This window comes from Athene cunicularia (genome assembly GCF_003259725.1).
Source record: "Athene cunicularia isolate RWA chromosome 4 unlocalized genomic scaffold, athCun1 chr4_part1, whole genome shotgun sequence".
In the NCBI taxonomy this organism is placed as follows: domain Eukaryota; kingdom Metazoa; phylum Chordata; class Aves; order Strigiformes; family Strigidae; genus Athene; species Athene cunicularia.
The window spans coordinates 38,136,285-38,158,402 of record NW_020799098.1 but is presented as its reverse complement, the minus strand read 5'-3'; positions in this window follow the sequence as shown (position 1 = coordinate 38,158,402).

Sequence of the window (22,118 nt, the reverse complement as noted above, 5' to 3'; positions counted from 1 at the left end):
AGGGAGGCTCTGCAGAGAGACCTGGACAGGCTGGAGCCATGGGCCTAAGCCCAACTGGAGGGGTTTCAACAAGGCCAAATGCTGGGGGCTGCCCTTGGGCCACAACAACCCCCAGCAGCGCTACAGGCTTGGGGAGGAGTGGCTGAAACATCCATGGTGGAAAAGAACCTGGGGATGTTTGTTGACAGCCGGCTGAACAGGAGCCACCAGTGTACCCAGGTGGCCAAGAAGGCCAATGGCATCCTGGCTTGTGTCAGCAATAGCGTGGCCAGCAGGGACAGGGAAGGGATCTGACCCCTGTACTCAGCAATGGTGAGGCCGCCCCTCAATTCCTGTGTTCGGTTTTGGGTCTCTTACAAGAAAGACCTTGAGGTGCTGGAATGTGTCTAAATAAGAGTAACAAAACTGGTGAAGGGTCTAGAGAACAAGTCCTATGGAGAGCAGCTGAGAGAGCTGGGGTTGTTTAGTCTGGAGAAGAGGAAGCTGAGGGGAGACCTTCTCACTCTCTAAAACTGAAAGGAGTTTGTAGCAAGTTGGGTGGTGGTCTCTTCTCCCAGGTAATAAGATGAGAAGAAATGGCCTCCAGTTGTGCTAGAGGAGGTTTAGATCGGATATTAGGAAAAATTTCTTCACTGAGAATATTATTGAGCATTGGAACAGGCTACCCAGAGGTGCAGGTGAGTCATCATCCCTGGAGGTACTTAAAAGACCTCCAGGTCTTTTTAGATGTAGCACTTTGTAGATGTAGCACTTGGGTACATGGTTTAGTGGTGGACTTAGTAGTCCTAAGTTAACAGTGGGACTCAATGATCTTAAATGTCTTTTCCAACCTAAACGATTCTATGATCCTGAAGAGGATTGTTCTTTAACATTCCATAGTGAGAATTTGAATAAAATTGATGAGTGTTTTAAAGATGGGAAGAAAAATGCAAAATGCGGAAGTTTTGTTTAGTGTTTTATGCGAAGAATAAATTAGTCTTTTTCATTTTGAAATTACCATTTCCACTTTAGAAGTCAATTTAATTTTAAAAAAAATAAAGGAAAAAGGGGGAAAAATTTTAAATTTATCAACGCAAAAACTGCAATGAACTGTTGCATCTTGGATTAAGCTAAACATTTCAGGTAGATTAAAATACACTTCTTTTTGCCCCCTTTAGACATATTATTTTTAGAGCTGAAAGATATTTTTCATTAATATCAATCCTATCAGCCAGGTACTGCTGTTGTGTTTTTGAGAGTTTTGGTATGGAAAGAAAGACTAGAATATAGTTCCATTCATTCATCTTTGAGACATCACAGAAGATGGTTTATAGGCAGTTACTGTTTACTTAAAAAGCTACAACCCCAGAAATGTCCAGAACAGACATAATTTGGGTTTTTTAATCTTTTCAATTACTACGGCAGATCTATGGGTGGATATGGATTACCATTACCATGGGTTGTCATTAGTATTTCTAAAGTTTGCTTTGTTTTGTTTTATTTCCTCTTCAGTTAGAACTGTTGCCTTCCTTTACATTTGGTTGATTACAAGCCCTGGACTAAGGCCATCTGGCCTAGTTGCAACCCAGCTAAAGTTGGCAAGGAAGAATCTTTGAGCAAATGTCAAAATCTGTAGCTGTTCCCTCAGCTGAAAGTGTCTGACTGCAAGCTGGTCGAACTGGCTTACAGTAGTTTAAACCTTTTTTTTTTTTTTTTTTTTTTTTTTTTTTTTTTTTTTTTTTTTTTTTTCAGTCTATGGTGACTTTTAACTCCTGATTAATAAGTGACTGAAGGAGAGCTTTAAGCCTTAGGTCAGTTCTCTGCAAGCTCTTTGCAGGCAATCAATGGTTAGAAAAAGACTGAACTTATTTTACTTTAGACAGAAGAAATGAAGCTGGAGCAGAGAAGCAGATCTCTTATTTGTTGTCTTAAAGATTATAGCAGAGTTTATGCTTGTTTATGAAAGTGTCTTTAGAGGAGTTGCAGACAAAGGCTCTAGGGAGTAGACCACAAGTTCAGAATAGGGAGAGAGCAGTTTTCTGGGTGAGTTATGAAGAAAGACAAATGACAAGTGTGAAATACAACTGGAGGCTCCTTTCTTGAGGAGAGAGCTCTAACTGTCCTGAACTTTGATATTCAGTATTACTGTGCAGTATCTTAAACAGCAAAATACAATTTTTTAGTATCAATCTATATACATGACATCAGGTTCTCCTTACCTAAAATGGTGTGTTTGAATCGTAGGTTACCTGAAAGGGCATGGCACATGTCTGCATAGAAGAGTGGGAGGTGGTGGATCACTTAGATATGGTTGTAGCACTCTTACTTAATATTGGCTTCCAAATATGGAAAAAAAAATAGGATAAATACCATGTTCTTTTTTACCTTTACCATCTAAAAGAAAAATCAGGGAGAGCCTCATCCCCTTCTAGACACAGGAGGAAACATGAATATGAGTGATGAGGAAAAGGCTGAGGTCCTTAATGCCTTCTTTGCCTCAGTCATTAATAACAAGACTAGTTGTACTGAGGGAATCCAGCCTCCTCAGCCAGAAGACAGAGACTGGGAGAAGGACTGCCCTGTAATGCGGGAGGAGAGAGTCAGTGACCTGATGCATCACACAGACACACATGAGTCTATGGGACCAGACAGAATACACCTGAGGGTGCTGAAGGAGCTGGCTGGGGTGCTCACCAAGATGCTTTCCACCATTTCCGAGCAGTCCTGGCTGACCGGGGATGTCCTGACAGATTGGAAATCAGCTAATGTGATGCCCATATGTAAGAAGGGTCAGAAGGATGATCTGGGAAATCACAGGCCTGTCAGCTTGACTTCAGTGCCAGGGTAGCTGATGGAGCAGCTCATCCTGAGTACCATCACACAACACGTGTGGGACAGCCAGATGAACAGGCCCAGTCAGCATGGGTTTATGAAAGGCAAGTCCTGCCTGACAAACCTGATCTCCTTCTATGATAGGGCGACCTGCTTATTGGATGAGGGAAAGGCTGTGGATGTTGTTTATCTTGACATTAGTAAGGCCTTTGACATCATTTCCTACAGCATTCTTGTGGTGAAACTGGCTGCTTGTGTCTTGGATGGGCCCACGCTTTGCTGGGTAAAAAACTGTCTGGATGGCCAGTCCCAAGGAGTTGTGGTGAACGGAGTTAAATCCCGTTGGCGGCCGGTCATGAGTGGTGTCCCCCAGGGCTCAGTTTTGGGGCCACTCCTGTTTAAAATCTTTATTGATGATCTAGACGAGGGGATCGAGTGCACCCTCAGTCAGTTTGCAGATGACACCCAGTTGGGTGGGAGTGTTGATCTGCTCGAGGGTAGGGAGGCTCTGCAGAGAGACCTGGACAGGCTGGAGCCATGGGCTGAGGCCAACTGGAGGAGTTTCAATGAGGCCAAATGCCGGATGCTGCCCTTGGGTCACAACAACCCCCAGCAGCGCTACAGGCTTGGGGAGGAGTGGCTGGAGAGCTGCCAGTCAGAGAGAGACCTGGGGGGTTGATTGACAGCTGGCTGAACAGGAGCCAGCAGTGTGCCCAGGTGGCCAAGAAGGCCAATGGCATCCTGGCTTGTGTCAGCAATAGCGTGGCCAGCAGGGACAGGGAAGGGATCTGACCCCTGTACTCGGCACTGGTGAGGCCGCCCCTCGATTCCTGTGTTCAGTTTTGGGCCCCTCACTACAAAAAGGACATTGAATGACTCGAGCGTGTCCAGAGAAGGGCAACGGAGCTGGTGCAGGCTCTGGAGCACAGGTCGTACGGGGAGCGGCTGAGGGAACTGGGGGTGTTTAGTCTGGGGAAGAGGAGGCTGAGGGGAGACCTCATCGCCCTCTACAGCTCCCTGAAAGGAGGTTGCAGAGAGCCGGGGATAAGTCTGTTTAACCAAGTAGCAAGCAATAAGACAAGAGGTAATGGCCTTGGGTTGCACCAGGGAAGGTTTAGACTGGATATTAGGAAGCATTTTTTTACAGAATGGGTTTTTAGGCATTGGAATGAACTTCCCAGGGCAGTGGTGGAGTCCCCATCCCTGGAGGTGTTTAAGAGTTGTGTTGATGTAATGCTTAGGGATATGGTGTAGTTGGGAACTGTCAGTGTTAGGTTAATGGTTGGACTGGGTGATCTTCAAGGTCTTTTCCAACCTAGATGATTCTGTGAGTCTATGTGAGAAGGATCATGGTAGTCTATATGGACAGTGGCAAGAAAGTAGGCGAGTTACTCCTTTACTAACTGTCTTGTGTTGAATTCTGCTGCAACGCCAACCAGATGTTAATTGCTAGCCTAATATTTAGTGATGATAGCTGTCTTCAAGCTGTCTTCAGTAACACACCCCTGAAAAATTCAAAGGCTGCATCATCTGACTAAAATATTAACCAAAGGAAACCTATCATCATGTGGTTGGGATAAAAACAAATGCCAGTAATTACTTCATCTGGTCTCTGCACTGTATCATCACACTATGAGGGCATAAAGACTTAGGTGACTAATCAATTTTCCATTAATGTATTGCATTTATAAAAATAAATCTATTTCTATATGTTAAAATGATGTGGTGTTTCTATATCTAAGTCTTTGTGAATACTTTTATAACCCAAGAAGATAGTAACTTCAGCAGAATCTTAATGGGCCATCAAAGAGAACTTGGGCATTGAAAATTTGTGAATGTAGGTAAAACAAGAAATAACGGAATAAATCATTCAGTAAATAGCATCCTTGAGGGAATTAATTCGAGGTCTTGGGCACAAAGCCATGCTCCTTATATTCATGAGGTTAGAGTTTCATAAGAATCAGCCCAGCTTTCATTTCTGTTTGTATTGCTGTCTTATTTTAATCTTTGCTGTGTCTTGATCGATTTCAGTTTTAGTAAGCTTGATTTAAGTGTTATTCATGTAGTATTTCATTGCTATAATACTTTTTTTTTTAAATTTTCTTGGTTTCTATGAAATTTTCATAAGCCCTAGAGAAACTTTTCACAGCAATGTTCATGTGCCCAGAAGGTCAAATACACCTGCCACTAATATATTTCAGGCTTTTTTTTCCAAATTAATACTTAACTTCTTTACACAGTAATGATCATGATGTGTATGTGAAAATGTGTTTTAGAAGGTACTTAACAAGCCTTTACAGTTGATCCATCTTTTAGCAATTCAGTCAAAGAGTTTAAAAAAATGACTTCAGGGGAAAAATAGGTTATACAGTAAAGGCAGAGAAGCAATAACATCTTCAGTTGCCAGCATATGTTTATACTGGGTAGGCTATTGGCACAAGTAATCCTGAACTCCTTTATTAAGTGCATTTTTCCTCTAAATTCCCTATAGTGTGTTGTATTTTAGTTGATACTGTACCTAACTTGTCTCTTAGGGAACTAGGCTTGCTTTTTAACTTCTAAGAGGGAAAATCATAAGACATACATATGGATATGCTAGAAGAAGAGACATCTGTAAGGAATTAAAATACTGCCCACAGACTTTTCATTCCTATCCTACTCTCTGATTCTTCTTGGTTTATACGTAGGGTCAATTCTTGTAGATCTGACTCAGATGAATATACTAGCCATGAGTGAAGACTTTATGAAATAATTCAATAGAAAAGTATGTAAGGAATGGAAGGTAAAATGGAGTAGGCATTTTAAGTACTCTATACCAGGGAACTTAAAGCTCAGAATTAGATGGAGATCACTGAGAGATGGAAACAAGACAGAGCAAGTATTTCTTAGTGAAATGTAATTTGAAAAATCTGGAAGTTCAAAGGCATCAGCAAGACCCTGGTGCTAAAATGGAAAAGACTTTACATGAACAAGTAGTGCATTGTCATTTTAAGGCCTCTTGGGGAATGGTCAATTTATTATGAGTAAATATAAGATATGATTTTATTTAGAATTTTGCTTTTTTCACTCTTAGTTTTACTTTATTATGTCATACATGAGAAGAAAGTAAGACCTAGGATATTTACAGTAGACATTTACATCTGTTAGCTTCTTCAGCACGTACCATTATAAGAGAAAATTAGGATGAAGGACTTCATGTATTTACTGTGCTAGTGTTTGGAGTTTTTATTTTATCATCTCATCTTCAAAAAACTTTACTAGTTTCTGAGGTGCTGCCTGCTGGTAAATTGGAGGACAGTAAATTTACAGACTAGACGAGTTGGCAGAAAGGAGTGCCATCAGGCTTATATGTTGTTAAACGTCTTTATTAAACAACACTATGAATTTCACATACTGAATTGCCTATTGTAATTGAGAAAATCATGTTAATAACTATAGCAGTTATTAGAAAAACAATTAAATAATGATAGGACAAAGCATTGTTTGCATATTTACAGTGAAAGTTGCTGTAGTGTGGTAATTATATTTCAGTGCAATGCAGCCTTATCCTCTTTCTGTTCTTGAATATTAATGTCCCTCACTTTCATATCAGTGAGTAACTGAAAACTAGTTTAAGCAGAGAAGTGGGTGGTTTTGTTTTTTGTTTTTTTTTTTCATTCAATCATTTTTGATAATATACAAGGAAAGACAGTTTCTCTTTAAACTTTATTTGTCCCCCTTGAAAAGTTTAGGTGGAATTCAAAGAATAAACACATCTTCTGATGGAAGAAGGCCTGCAGAAAGTTTTTTTTTTTTTAATTACATTTCATGGTTAATTTATCTTTAATGGATACAACTGAAGAAAAATTGGAGCCTTAGCTGTTCGTAAAATATGCCACTGTGATACACTACCGCTGAATATTGCCAAGTTTCTGAGCTGCCAAGTGGTCTTTGTACTCATGGCTCCATGGAAAAAAAATTGATTTCATCCCATATGATGACATATAATTATGAAGGCCTGTTTCCTTGGAGGATATAGTTTCCTTTTTACTTGAGAGAATATTTTATCATCACAATATCACAAATAACTTCAAATTTTATCATGTACTTTGTGTCTGTTTCTTTGTTTTTGTCTTCTGTCTTTTTTGATTAATATGTTCTCCAGGGCTTATAGTGTGTATGTATCTCATTTATGCATGATAAAAATTGCTGCAGATTTAACTTTGATTGTACAGCTGTTTTCAGTCTTTACTTCAGTTTCCTTTGATTCATTGCTTTCCTTTATTTGGTGCCTTGCCACAAGCCAGATATTTCTGTAATGCATATAAAAAAAGTGTTAGTATATGATTAGGATATGGTCTTGTTCCACCCTTTTATATCATCACATAGTCTATAGACATGTTAATTTAAATAAGGATTTCCAAGTGGGCATAAGTGTATTTTTTTTCTCATCACTCCATTCCTCCTACACCTCAACAACTCCTACTTCACATGTTCAATGAAAGATATTGTCTGATGATTTATAAATTATTGCCTATCAACTTCTGAGAATGTGGCCTTCTTAACCTACTTAGTTCTCACTTCAGACAGTTCTTTTTCTGCAAATCCTTAATTTAATTGGAGTTTGGATAGAAATGTAAATGAAAGAAAAAATGATCACTTCAGATATTTAATCTAATTTATATCCCCTGAGTTATTTTTCCTAAACATTGCCATATTTGAAACATTGCTGTTCTGAACCCCTGTATTTGACAGCTTTAAAATTTAAGGATTATTTTCCTCCCATTTCCCAAATGTGTTAACTTTTGGGGTTTTTGTTTTTGTTTGTTTGTTTTGGTTTTATCTTCAGAGAATGTTCCCTCATGTCTGAACGTACTAGATTAAGAAATGTTTGGAGTCTCAAAGATTCAGTACTGATGGACTGTGTAAGTCAATTAAGCTCTTAATTTATGTATATATTTATATACATATAAGTATGTGTATATTTAAACAAAACTAGGCAATTTGGGTATCTTTTACTGAGAACCAGATACTGCTGTTTATTTCATCCTCTGATCATTTTGAGGAATTACGGTAGCACAAAGTAACATGCCAATAATATTGTCAGTGAAACATGGTATACAAAGTTCCTACAGATTCATGCTTAAAGTATTATTTCTATGGGCTTATTTTTTTTTTTATTGACAACTATCATTCCAGATTCAAATACATATTTCTAAGGTACACTTAAAATGTGTAAGGTAAAAGTTATGGTTAAGATATTTTGCTCCCAAGTCACAGATGTTAAGTCATGTATGCTTTCAAGCCAGAAAAATTGATATAAGAATGGCACAAGGATGAAAAACTGTGGTTTGGGATTTATCTGACCAAATACTGACATCCATAATATGGATACCATGATCAGAACTAGTCATCTGGGTTCATTTATAGGCAGAAGAAACAAACAGGCATTTCTATGGCAAGACTAAACTAATTCTCAAATTGGTAGGATAAACCACATCCTTCTAGTTGTCTCAACTGGTTATGAAGGGACACAGAGGTAATTAGTACAGGTATAGCCAAGCTGTCATGTTACTGTCTATAGAGTTGGAAGAGATCACTATTCAGCTACCTCTACATACAGTGTGTAATTAAAGCCAGATGTGCTTATATACTACTCTGCATTAAAAAGAAATTAAAAATACAGGGTTCTATTTTGCTGCTAAAATTTAATTAGAGTTTAAAACATATTTTGTTACATTTTCTTGACCTGTCAGGCTTCTTGTCCAATAAAAAAACCAATGGCAACTCTTCTTCTTAGAATCCTTTCTTAAATTCTGAATTACAAGTACTACTCTTGTAATTCTCATTTTGTGTTCCTGCTAGGTTATGAAGTTCAGGCTTGTTTTAGCTTGCTAATATAAACTTTGGAAATGTATGAAATAATTGACATTAAAACATCAAACAGCTTGGTAGAATATTGTTGCACCAGAAATTTATGATCAGTGATGAGAAATAAGTAATGCAGGTAAAATTGATTGTGCTGAATGCAATTATGGTCAGGTTTGCAAAATTCCCCTTACATATTTGGACTGTCTTTGGTCTTCATTTACTTAAGATTTATTAAATGACGTATGTTTATTCTTAAGAAACCTGAAGATCTTCAGCTTTGTAGCTTTGTGATCAAGTAAATTTCACTGGACAGAGGAGACTGCATCTCTGATTTCTTCATAAGCCTTCCTTGGAGCAATTTGCTTAGAGACACTGAAAATAAGTGCATGAGTGGCATAGTGAACAAAAGCGAGACCTCAGAACTTTGCATGGGAAATGTCTGTCTTGTGAGGTCACACAATCAGGCTGTCTCTTGCGCATTAAATTATGAACCTTTTCAGCACAGGCACCTATTTACTACAGAGATAAAGGAGATTAGTCCCATTATAGCCCACTCATAGCTTATCAGTTAGGAGGATGTTATTTCCTGGAAAGGTGTCTGATCAGAGAGTGATTGTACAAAGATAGGTAGTTACCATTTGCAATTGGTTTTGCCCTTCTTCAAGACAAAACCCCTAATCTAGAAACCTGATTACCTTTGCCTTCAGTATTGGGTTTGAACAATGTACAGTAACAGAGCAAAGACTGTAAGGAGAAATAGTAATTTTTTTGAGCAGCATATATGTTCAGCAGTAAGCTTACTGTATGAGATAGGAGTGCAATGAAAAGAAAGTCTCATGCTATCATATGTATACTCCCCTTTTACAATGACATGGATTAGCCCAGACAACTTCAAATTAGCATTTGCATACTAGATATCAATGGGTCTTTTAAAGTTCTAAATTTTAAAATATATTTAAATAGTACATATACAAATATACAAGGGAATGCTTAAAAAGGTTGTTGTTTTACAGTCCTTCTGATGGAAAGCAAACAAAAACCCCACCAATGCATCCATTTCAAATCTGGAAGTAGTTGGGTAGCACAACTGAACTGTGACCTCAAAAATATGTGAAAACTCAGAGGCTTGCTCAATCGCCGTCTCTGTTATTTCTTTTTAATTCTAGCACTGGTTTTCCTTCTTGATAAGTATGTAAATAAATACCTTGCCTTCCCTGTCCAGACCTTCCACTGTCCTCCCTTGTATATGCATTGCAATCAGAGAAAAAGATATGAAAGGTAGTTTATCATTATCAAATTGTCCCTAGGGTTATCTAGGACTATCCTGTTCTGCAGGCAAAAAAAATAGCTGCTCAGTCTGGAGTTTATTCTATAGTCTCTCAGAATGCTGGAGAGCCCATGTTCAGGTGCTGATGAGTGGGGTAGCCAGTCCTATTGCTAGTCTATTTTTGTTCCTGAAGACAGGGTCCTCCTTCCACGCCTGAATAAAATTATGGTAATTTCCTTAAAAAAAAGGTCAGAGGAAAAGAAAGTCTTGTGGATGCTTTCATTAGGCAATGGAATAAGAACTGTCTTGGTATTGGAGCAAGAAATAGTGTAATAATATATAACATTTCCTCTGGTGATGTTCTTGTAGAGTTAAAATCCATTAATTTAATGAAACTCAGACTGCAATTTTATAAGACATATTAGAAGAATTGTGAAAATCAAAAAGCTAGTGACCTGATTTCAATGCCAAAGACAAGCATAAATCAAAGTTTTTCTTAGGAGCAGTTCCTGAACACACTAGGTGGTGCTGTAATTCCAACAGCAACTGCTGAATGTGCTTGTGCTTTCCTATTGTCAAGGTATAATTTATTGCAGTTAACTTTTCATAGATTTCCTAATACTTGTTGAAATTTTACATATTTCCTGTGTATTTTAAGATGCTGTCACTGATATTTTACTTGGTAGGAACAACACTGAATGCTTTTATCTTTCATGATTTGCTTTTTGGTCTAGTGAAATGAAGTCCAATAGATTTTCATCCTCATTGTACTTAGGACCCAGCTTTGGACAGGGGTTTTCTGTCTGTCATATATTTGGGGGAAAATTCTGAATGTCATGCCAAAAACCTTCTAACCATGAACATTATAATCTGTGCCTGCATCTGTGTTGCCACTTTACCAACATCAGTGAAAAGGAGTAACACTGCACATAGTGTGGAATAGACACAACAGAAATTCAGGAGAAAATATCAGATTTAGCTTTCCACTACCATCCATGTTACAGTCAAGTAGCCTCGGAGCTCCATATATAAGGTGTTGCCATTGCTAGAAAAATGTCATGGGTCTTTGTGTTAAGCTAAGAGCATGAGCCTCAGGTTTATCAGGCTCTGCCTGGACCTTGTCTTGGTCTTCCTGTTTTAGCTTCTTTAGCTGTTACGGCAACTGCCTAATGACAAGATGACCATGAATGATTGATTTATTCTGTTTACCTTTGTGTGATTTTTGTGGTATGGTGCTTACTGTTATGTATATAGCTTAATAATAGCTATTAATAAAGTTATTCCATGTGGAATGAACTATGTGTGACCCTGGAATAAAATGTAGCGTAGAGGGGATAGGGGATGACAGTGCAAGCCTTTTAATTATACTGGAGGCTCCAGTGCTATAAACCACTCCAAGTGGTTGGGCTCTGGTCACCACAGAAATTCAGCCTTGGGACTGGTCAAAACCAGTGTTAGGGATGGCAAAGACAACAGAGGAGAGGTATCCAATATACTAAAACACGCTATATATAGCAAATTTTGTTGTAGTGTGAAATTGTAAACCAGTGATATGAGCAATGTGTAAAGCATGCTAGAAAGCACATCAAAATAGTTTTAAACAGACCTTAGAGGGAAGAAAACTTCAACATCACACTCCTAGAGAAGAGAAGAAAGTAGTTATCAGCTTCCATAGTAAAATTTTGTCCTCTCTCCCAAAAGATGTAGATACTAGGAAACGTGTGGACTAAATTTTAACTAGTATTTTGGAAGCTTTTTCTATAATATTCTTTCTTTGATTTCTTTTTCTTTTTTCCCTGTAATAAACAGATCTTGGAAAATAATTCCTTGATTAGGGTGTTATTATTTGAGATTTACAAATATGAGTTTGTAATTTTTAACGTGTGTTTCTTTAGCCCATGTAAACTGCACAAGTTGTAGTTCAATAAAATGATGGGAAGTTTAGACTGTGATCTGGATGCAATATCTCCAGTATTTTGGCAGCACTGCGTTTTACTTTCCCCTCTTGGGTATCATTGCATGAGCAGGGGAACGAAGATAAACAAAATATTTGGAAGCGGCAAGATGAGAGAATGAGACTTCATACATGCTATGTGTGTTTACACATGATGTAAAGTTTAATAACTTTTCCATAGCACCTTCTCACTCTTCTAACCCAAGTATGTGTATTTAAGCTATGTTACTCTACATTAGTAGAGTACCACTGGCATACCTAATGTGGCAACTTCTCTATTTATTGTTAGTAAGAAAAGGGAGAATTGAATACAACCTTCAAAGAAAAAAAAGTCATTGCAGGGCTCAGTGAAATTATCTTGGAAGTATTACCTATACTGCTTTTCATATATATGGCTTAAAAGTAGTCTACATTCACAGTGGTGCTATTAACATATCAGTAACAGCTGGAAATACTCTCTAGTCATGATGTGAATTGGGAATGGTGTGGAGAGATGTGAGAGCTCTCCAGTTCAACATTTAGATTAACACTTTTAGACAGTTTGAACCCATACCCTAGAATAAAATCAAAGGAACTACATAATTTTATTAGTTCTACATGAGCCATATATTACTTGACTATATCAGATTTTATTTAGGTTATTTAAATAGACTTCTTCTGTCAAGTGTCCTGTATTAAACTGCAGTTATATGCTGACATATATTGAGAAGGAAATGTTTCATCAGATGTTAAATATCACATCAGGAGGACTTTGCTTTGGGTAGGCAAATATGGCAGAAATTAGCTTATTTAAATCTAAAAATATTGAAGAATTAACAGCAATGTTTTTAAAGTACTTAACAAGCTGTCGGCACTGATTATTTTGAGTTATTTAAGTTGGTTTTAAAACAACTGCCAACCTGCATATCAGGAAGATCTTTGCTCCTACTTTTTGCTTTTTAGTTGTCCATCTGAAAACTTGTTTTATCCAGTATTTTATCTATTACCCTTAATTATTAGAGTACATTTTGACTCGCTTTTCTAATGGTACTTACACCTTATACTTTAATTTCTGAAAAATTTTATCTTTTGTTTTAAGTGAAAAACTATACACAGTTAACTCAAAATTCCTAAGTTCCACTAATTTTGTGAGGTCCAGCAATCACAGAATCTTCTAGGTTGGACCTTCAAGATCACCTAGTCCAACCATAAACCTGACACTGACAGTTCCCAACTACACCATATCCCTCAGCATTACATCAACAAAACTCTTAAACATCTCCAGGGATGGTGACTCCACCACCTCCCTGGGCAGCCCATTCCAATGCCTAACAACCACTTCTGTAAAAAAATGCTTCCTAATATCCAGTCTAAACCTTCCCTGGTGCAACTTGAGGCCATTACTTCTTGTCCTATTGCTTGCTACTTGGTTAAAGAGGCTCATCCCCGGCTCTCTGCAACCTCCTTTCAGGCAGCTGTAGAGGGCGATGAGGTCTCCCCTCAGCCTCCTCTTCTCCAGACTAAACACCCCCAGTTCCCTCAGCCGCTCCACGTACGACCTGTGCTCCAGACCCTGCACCAGCTCCGTTGCCCTTCTCTGGACACGCTCAAGTCATTCAATGTCCTTTTTGTAGTGAGGGGCCCAAAACTGAACACAGGGATCGAGGTGCGGCCTCACCAGTGCCGAGTACAGGGGTCAGATCCCTTCCCTGTCCCTGCTGGCCACGCTATTGCTGACACAAGCCAGGATGCCACTGGCCGCCTTGGCCCCCTGGGCACACTGCTGGCTCCTGTTCAGCCGGCTGTCAATCAGCACCCCCAGGTCCCTCTCTGACTGGCAGCTCTCCAGCCACTCCTCCCCAAGCCTGTAGCGCTGCTGGGGGTTGTTGTGGCCCAAGGGCAGCCCCCGGCATTTGGCCTTATGGAAACTCCTCCAGTTGGCCTCAGCCCATGGCTCCAGCCTGTCCAGGTCTCTCTGCAGAGCCTCCCTACCCTCGAGCACATCAACACTCCCACCCAACTTGGGGTCATCTGCCAACTGACTGAGGGTGCACTCGATCCCCTTGTCTAGATCATCAATAAAGATGTTAAACAGGAGTGGCCCCAACACCAAGCCCTGAAGGACACCACTAATGTGTCAAGGTTGTGGGTTTTTTTTTTTCCATTCCATGGTGAGGGCTTGAGGATAAATAAAATTCTGTATTAATAAATCAATCAAAAGCAAGCATTTTCCCCAGCATTCTCTCTCCTACCTGCAAATCTGCTTCTGTTTGAAACTGTAAAATCTTTAGATCAGCATCTCTAAAACAAAACTTTTACTTTCAGTGTACCACAAAACCCCAAGATCTTTCTTCTGAATCAGTCTAAAATCTGTTCCTTAAGCTATTGTAGTGCTTCATGAGAGTTGAGGTCATGTATCTCACACTTTCATTATATCTGTTTGCCAGGTTCTTCCTCTAGAGTATGTACTCTATGACTAACCATAATCACAGTGAAGATTCTTCATCATAGTGTCTCAGGCAAAGGAACAATTGCAGTGGCACCAAGAGCTGTAGACTGTATAAAATCCTTGTACGTTCTATTTTTTTCCCTTCTCTTTCTGTAAATAGAATTTATATAAGACTCCAGATTTTAAGAAAAAATCTCTAATTTCAAATTTCTTCTTATTTCCATAGCAAGAACAGAAATGCCTTGTCTTCTCATTCTATGGCTTCTGAAACAATTCCTTTACAGTTCTGTGTAGTATCCAGTAACTATTAAAGTTTCATTTTTTAGTAATTCAGGTTAATTTCTGTAGATGAGGAAAATTAGATACCTTGTAATAATTTGAATGAGCTGGGTTGTTGCATGATGTCATATAGCATGCCAGGATAAGGAAATGCCATTTTCCCATAGGAAATTAAAACAATGAACACCTATTTTCAGATGAGAAAGATGCTATCAGTTTATGTAGACAAAAGATCATCATATCTCATAATTTTATGATTACACAATAAATAGAATTAAAGATGGAAAGGATTTTGTAGATAGTACTTGCTACTGGTACACTGCTAGCAGCTTAGTGAAGCAGTGTTCAAAAAAACCTCTGTAAGCAATTTGGAAATTTCATATTGCATCCTTCCTATTGTTCCATAAGTGTTCTCTGCAAAATGTGATTTTTGCCAAAACTTTTTTAGCTTTGTTTTTATATCCTATATATATTTTTCTGTCAGTTGATACAAGGTGAAAGTTCTTTCTGTTTGCTTAAGAAATAAACCACATCCACTGATGTTCCCTTGTTATCCAAAGACAGGACAAGAGTTAGGCTGCTATAGTGTTTTTCTCTTATCTTTTTTTTTATTCAAAGCAAAGGCTGAATACAGATTGTCATAAGCAGATATCATTTCAGATCAAAGGCTAAATCTGTAGGGTATCTCAGACTTCATCCCCTCCAGTGCATCTCCCTTCGATATCTCTCATGATACTAATATTCTGCTGGAAAAACTATAGCCGTTAGTTACAGTGAGGTTTGGGAAGACCTAACTGTTGTAGGAATTTGACCAAAATTATGGAATTCTTCTTGCAGAAGATGATGATGTTCAGCAATTTCCAACCTTCAGTAAAAACCACCAAATGTGCTTTTGATGAGTTCTTTGGCACACATGAAGAAAAACCTGCCAAGGGTGCAAAGCAAGCAAAACCAGAGAAACTAAGTGCAGCTTGTTTTCCACCTCTCCTGCCTGGCCCTGTCCCCCTAGGATTAATAAAATAAAAACAAAGATGACTTCTGTGACTTTAAGACAGAAAATTTTTGAAAATGCTCAGGTAAGTAGAAGTTATATTAATTATATTCTTTTAATGCTGAATTTTAAAGCAAATAAAAACCTCAGGACCTTATTATTTCTAACTTGAAACTTAACAAATCAGTTGTTAGCTTGGCTAGTAACAATCTAGATATACAATATTATTTCCATCTGAGAATTTGTTGCTTTTTGTCAACGTACCTACTGACACTACATCTTTTCAATTTACAGTTCATATAAGATAATGGTAAGAAAATTAATGATATGTTTAACTCTGAAACCAAACCCGTAGTTTTATAGAAATTGTTGAATTTAGATTTGGGAAACTGTATTCAGAATCCATGACATAACACAATTCCTGACAGATTTTGTATGCTAATCACAGATATCGAGGCGTCCTAAATACACAAACTAGCCTTGTCCTCTAGCTTTTCAGGTACTTGAAAGTTTTGGCTTCCTCCCTTTAGGTCCATACTTTACTGAAGTTACTGAGAAACTTGCATTGGTAATGCAGGATTGTGTTAAGTTTTATCTTTTCTATTTAAATCTCTTTCATTTTCTTTAGCAGTGCTCAGGTTTTGGAAAACTAGAGCCATGTTGAATTCATTAAAAGAGCAGAATTTGTTCTAGGCTATGTACACTATTAAAAATAGTCATCATTACTGCAAAGTAACAATGGATAGTCAGGCTATGTGATATTTATTGATCTTACATTTGTAGAAACATTCAAAAGCCCTTAGTATAGAAATCCTACAATGTCAGTTTTGGTTTATATCAGTGAAACTGAGGACAGGCTCTAAGGAACTTATTTCGACAGAAAGCATACAATATACAGGAAACATGCGAATGTACTCATTCTGTTAACAATTTTCAGTTTTACATTGCCTTTCAACCTAAAGGAGCTTGGGAGTTTTAAAAGTTTCACAGAGCAATTTGTAAGAGCAGCTTAGATCTGGATTGTGGTCAACTTGTCACCTCTATTTTTTTGACACTTTGCATGTTTTACCATAATTTAGTTTATTTTTAAGGTGAGGTCAGAGAGACAGGATTAAAAGACTAAGTTGTTAAACTGAGTTATATTCCTGTGGGAGTGATGATGATTCACTTTATAAAGACAAATAAGAAGACTCATCAAAAGTAAGAGGATAATTTATTTGGATAAAACATGTAATATGTCTTTGAGGAAATACAAGTCTTAAATCTTTCAAGCTTTTCAAACTCTGAAATCACTCATTTGATCAATTTAATTCCTTCTCAAATTATGTTAATGGCAGTAAATGTAAAGTAGAAGGAAGCAAAGGAAGGCATAAATATTTGTATTTATGTCTGTCGCACTGCATTGAAACTTGCAAACTCAAGGTGAATTAAAATTTTTCTGCTTATTCGTGAGGATTAAGGATTGATCTTGCCTGTTATATTTTAGGAGAAGATCTATTGATTTTTCTCTCCCATTTATTCTGTCTCATCAAGATCTCAAACAGTGTCACCAAATCAGAACAGACTGTGGCTCATCTTTTGAAGAGTTTTCTGGTTTGTGCAATCAGATTGCAATGATGATAGTTGTAACTATTTGCTGGTTTAAAATGTAGCCCTGTTAAATATCAACCAAAGGCTTCCAACAGAAGGCTGCCGTTTTCAGCTGGTGTGTGACTTGGCTGTTTACAGAAAACTGACTGGATGTTTCTGGCTGTTTACAAAGTGGCTCCAAAGGTTTACTTAGCAGTGGTCTGCTTTCAACAAAGTTGTGCACGCTATTTCCGACTGGAAGTTTTTACCTTTTTTTTTTTTTTTTTTTTTTTTTTTTTTTTTTTTTTTTGACTTCCATGAAAAGGGGGAACAGTTTGAGTTTATTTAGGCCTATGTTTCACTTGTAAGCTGGCTTTAGAGCTTAGTTCAAAAGAAAGCGTTGTGCTCTTCAGTGGGAAGTGTTTCTAGAGGAATTATCTTCTGGACGGTTAGAAAGTTTTTAGATTTGTTGGTACCTACCTCATTTGGATCCCAAAGACGACTTGAATTGGTGTGTTTAAGATTTACTTTTTATATTTTCCTTTTTGCTTTTAATAGCATTTAGTATTGTTAGAAGGTTCTCAGTGAATAGGAAGATGACAGCAGCACACATTTCTTAACCTCTTTCACACCATCATCTGCAAGAATTAACCACAGTAGTTTATGTCTTTTTCTTACATTGCTCTGAAACATAATCGTACACATCTAATGATATATTTTGTTTCTTAAAAACAGTTCTTCACTTGACTGTACTTTTTCTTTTTTCTCCCTCTTAAGTTTGTTTATTGGTTCACAACTCTGTTGCTTGATACCAAAACTGATTTCTTATGATATGTTTTCTTGTACATTCCTGCAGGGAAATTGTGACTGTCAGTGATCAACTCATCAATCTCTCTACCCACCGATTTGATCATAAACAAAAGATCTATACTTTATCCTGCAGGATAAAATATAAGAAACCTGGATTGTGAGAAAAATAACTCCTTTTCAAATAAAAAAATATATTAAATGACTGCATTGCATTATAGGAAATACATAACTCATATGTACCTCTTACTATGAACTTTTTTCCTTGTTTTCACTGAACTGAAATTTATTCTTTATATTAAGGAAATAATAAAGTAAAAGCCAAATTACAGCTACTTTACTTGTAGGCTATTCCATCTCCTATTTGATTTTTTTTTTTCTGAGGAAACTAGGCTCTTTGAGGTGGAGAAAATAGACTGGAATCCATAAGAATTTTATTTTTAAAAAATAGCAGTCAGATTAGGTCAAAACTATAAAATGTATGCAACTTTTTATGTTGTAAGTGGCATGGTTTAGATGATTCTGGTCCTTTAATAGACAACATTAAAATATTAAAATTAATTCCGCATGTGTGAAAAGATTTTAGAACATCTCTGTTCTTGGATAGCTATTTTGAGATACCTTTAAATGTGAGACAATGTGACAAATCCATAATCTCACTTAAAAATATTGGTTTTTATTATCCTTATACCATAGATCTGAGAAATAAAAGCAAATTATTTTGACAAGATACAAAATCATTACCATAGAATCACAGAATATCTTGAGTCGGAAGGGACCCATAAGGACTATACTCATTCTTTCAGTGTGTTTGTTGCTTCAGACTCTTTCTATGGTGATTCTTCAAATTTCCATAGCTGATGCCTCTTACAGGGTGCATAATAGGAATGAAATCTTAAAATACAAAGAAGGAATAAATTAATGATTAATGGCAGATACATGCAATTTTAGTATTTGTTTTCAGAATCAGTGTAGGTTGTCTTGGATTTACCACTTGTATTTACTTAGAACCATGAGTTTATTACTTAGAATCATGAGTTTATTATTTAGAATCGTGAGTTTATTTAATCAAAAATATGCAGTGAGGAGCAAATACAATAATAATAATAATTAAAAAATCAGAATCTGGATTTCCTAAATTTATGAGATTAAATAGTCCAGTGCTGCAGTGAGGGTGTATTAAATGGTATTCTTCAATCTCAAATCTGTTACTACTTGATATTAATTAATGGCTTGAGTAATGGATTAAAAAGATTATCTAGCAAGTTTGCTGATAACAAGGACCTAGAAGGAAGCCATAAAACGTACTGGATGAGAGATTAGAAAGGTTTTTAAAAACAGAAGAAAATATTTCAGAAATACATGGTAGAAGTAAAACTTGTTCATTTTAATTGAGAAAAATCACGAGGATGGTGCAATAAAGTAGGTAGAATGCAAAAGTTTGTATTGGCTTATTGGGAAATATGAAGAGAGGGGTTAAGTATAAAATATGTTAGATAGTCTTTTTGCTTTAAACTAAGTTAGAAAGATGTACACATGCTTTTAGAAGACATGACTCCATGAAGAAAAATGGAAGGATTTCAGGTTGTTTAGAACAAAACAAGAGAAAACTGGGTTGGATGTTGCCCAATAAATATGGGGAAAAAATGCTGGAAAATATTCTTTTTTTATTCAGAGTTGGTAACACAGAATTCAGTTAGAATTCAAATTACAGTAAGGAAAAATCAGACAAGACAAAATAATCAGTGGTAAGGGCAGATAAATAGAGTGCTTTAGAGGGTTATGGTTTCTCTATCATTATTTAAACATTTGTTTATTTTTTTAAGCTTTTCTGTTTGAGAACTATGTGAGTGTGGGTGGTCCACACCTTAGCATTCGGAAGTCTGCTATGGACTATCTTGAGGGCATGTATAGAATCTTTCTACTACTCTTCTTTTTCATTTTTCCTGCTTGTGTTTTCAGTCTACATACTATATATAGTAAATTATCTTACATATGACGTTTTGTAAGTGCAGATTGCCAGTTTAAATAGAGTTGGATATAATTGGAGGTATTTTGCTCCTTGTATGTAGAAAAAAAGCCTCAAGATATTAAAAAAAAAAAAGAAACAAGATAATTTTTCACGTGAAAATAAAGAATATTGCTAGATGTTCTTGGGTGCTGTGAATATTGGATTGTCTACAGTCCATGGAGTCTTTTACAAACATTGGATTGTAAAAATAAAATAAGAAATTAAAGAGTTGTATTGAAATGCAAAGTCATTTCAGGGAGAATGACAGACTTCAAGCTAGCCATAAAATCAGTGCCGGGCTGTAGCAACAATGCTTAATTTAAACACATTTATAGATGTTTTGAAAGACATAATTGGTATGATTACACTGCAGATAATCAGCTATGTCAAGTTCTAAGCATTTGAGGTTGATATTAGATGGCATACAAATAAGAGTAATAAACTTATGCAAAAACATATTTTTTTATGGGTTTTTATGTATTTTTAAAAGAAAAAAAAAATCCCTTAGATGGCCATGGTGCTGTATATGAGAAAAATATGTAGTCTGTTTAAAAAAGAATAAGGCCAATTGTGACAAAGCAAAAAGAGGTATCCTTATGTTGGGGATCAACCTCTGTGTCTAGAATATGATGGCATATACGACTTCAGATGTACAAGTGGTTCCACGCAGAATAGCATTGTGGAGGATGTATGCAGTGTAATTCTGTAGTCAGATACTAAACTAGTATTTTCTAGGACTAAACAATAGAAGGACTAGTTATTTAAAGAAATAACATGCATCTATTAGGTTCCCAGCTGAAAATAGTTAAATTCAAGTTCGTTCCCAATGATATAAACCAGTCATTATAAACTAGCAGATACATGTTCCTCTGAGCAGAAAGAGGAGGGCAGAGGGAAAGAGGCGAAAAACTCTGTAAGACTTGAAAAATGAAATAATTCAGGAGCTCTGATTGACTTCAAATTGTCCTGACCGTTGTGCATTGTGTGTTTCATGCATTTGGTTCATAATAAGATAACTTCAGTTCAAGTCACAGAAAAATGTGGACATGTTGCTTGAGAGATTTTGATTATATGAACAATAGGTCATGAACTTAACTCCTCACTAAATCTCACTTATCAATTAAAGAGGAAACATCCTTGATTCATTAAAACCAAGCTTGCAGTCCTTTAGGAGCCCACACAACTACATACAGTTAGTGATTTGTTTACGTGACTCTTTGATCCCTTTGAATAACTTGATGTCCTTTATAAAATTTGTAATGCAGGCATGATCCTCCAGTACATGCACTGGAGCTGAAATATATTTTCTTAATTAGAAAATATGGGGAAATAATCCAAATTTGCAAAAATGTTAGTTTAACTCAACTCAATATAAATATTGGAGGAAGAGTTGAAGTGTTTGTTGTGAAAAATATATGTGCATGGGGATGTAATACTGAGCTGGGAAAAATGACCTGAACCTACTAAAATGCTACACTAGGTTGCTGACCCTTGGAAAACAGGTCATTTGTTCTTCGGCATTGACTTATGCTTCGTAGCCATATAACACTCCATAAAATCAGTTTCAAAGTCATACAAGAGCTGAAATCCCAGTTCTGAAAGTTATGTAATTGAACACTTTGGAACCTAAACATCATTGAATATGGAAGGTAACACTCAAATTTGGGCACATTTAAAAATCGTGCTGTCAGCCCAGCCCCTGAAGAACAATGGACAGTTGACATAGCTTTCAAAAGACAATAGAAGGAAATTCCTTTAAGGGAGCTGTTAAAGAAAAGTCTTTTAAAATAGCTACTAAATCTATTTTGACTCTGACTTCAGTTCTGCCACAAGATGACAGTATCTTAGTACGTGACTGTTATGGTGTTTTTGAGGGGTTTTATACATGAACTTTCAGTAAAGGCTGTGGTGTAACATTAGTTAAAGGAGTGAACTAAGAATAACAGTATATTGCAAGGGAGCATGCAGAATTACTTCTTCATAAAATCACGGAGGTGAAGGGAGCAATTCTAGCCCATTTTCCTATGAGTGCCATTAAGAGTGAAATAAAGTCAAATATTTGCCTTAAGACTTTGTTTCAGTGGAAGTCAGTTATGGGGTGAGAAATATGCCTAGACAGAGCAACAGAAGTAGTAGGTATCTGTTCCTCCT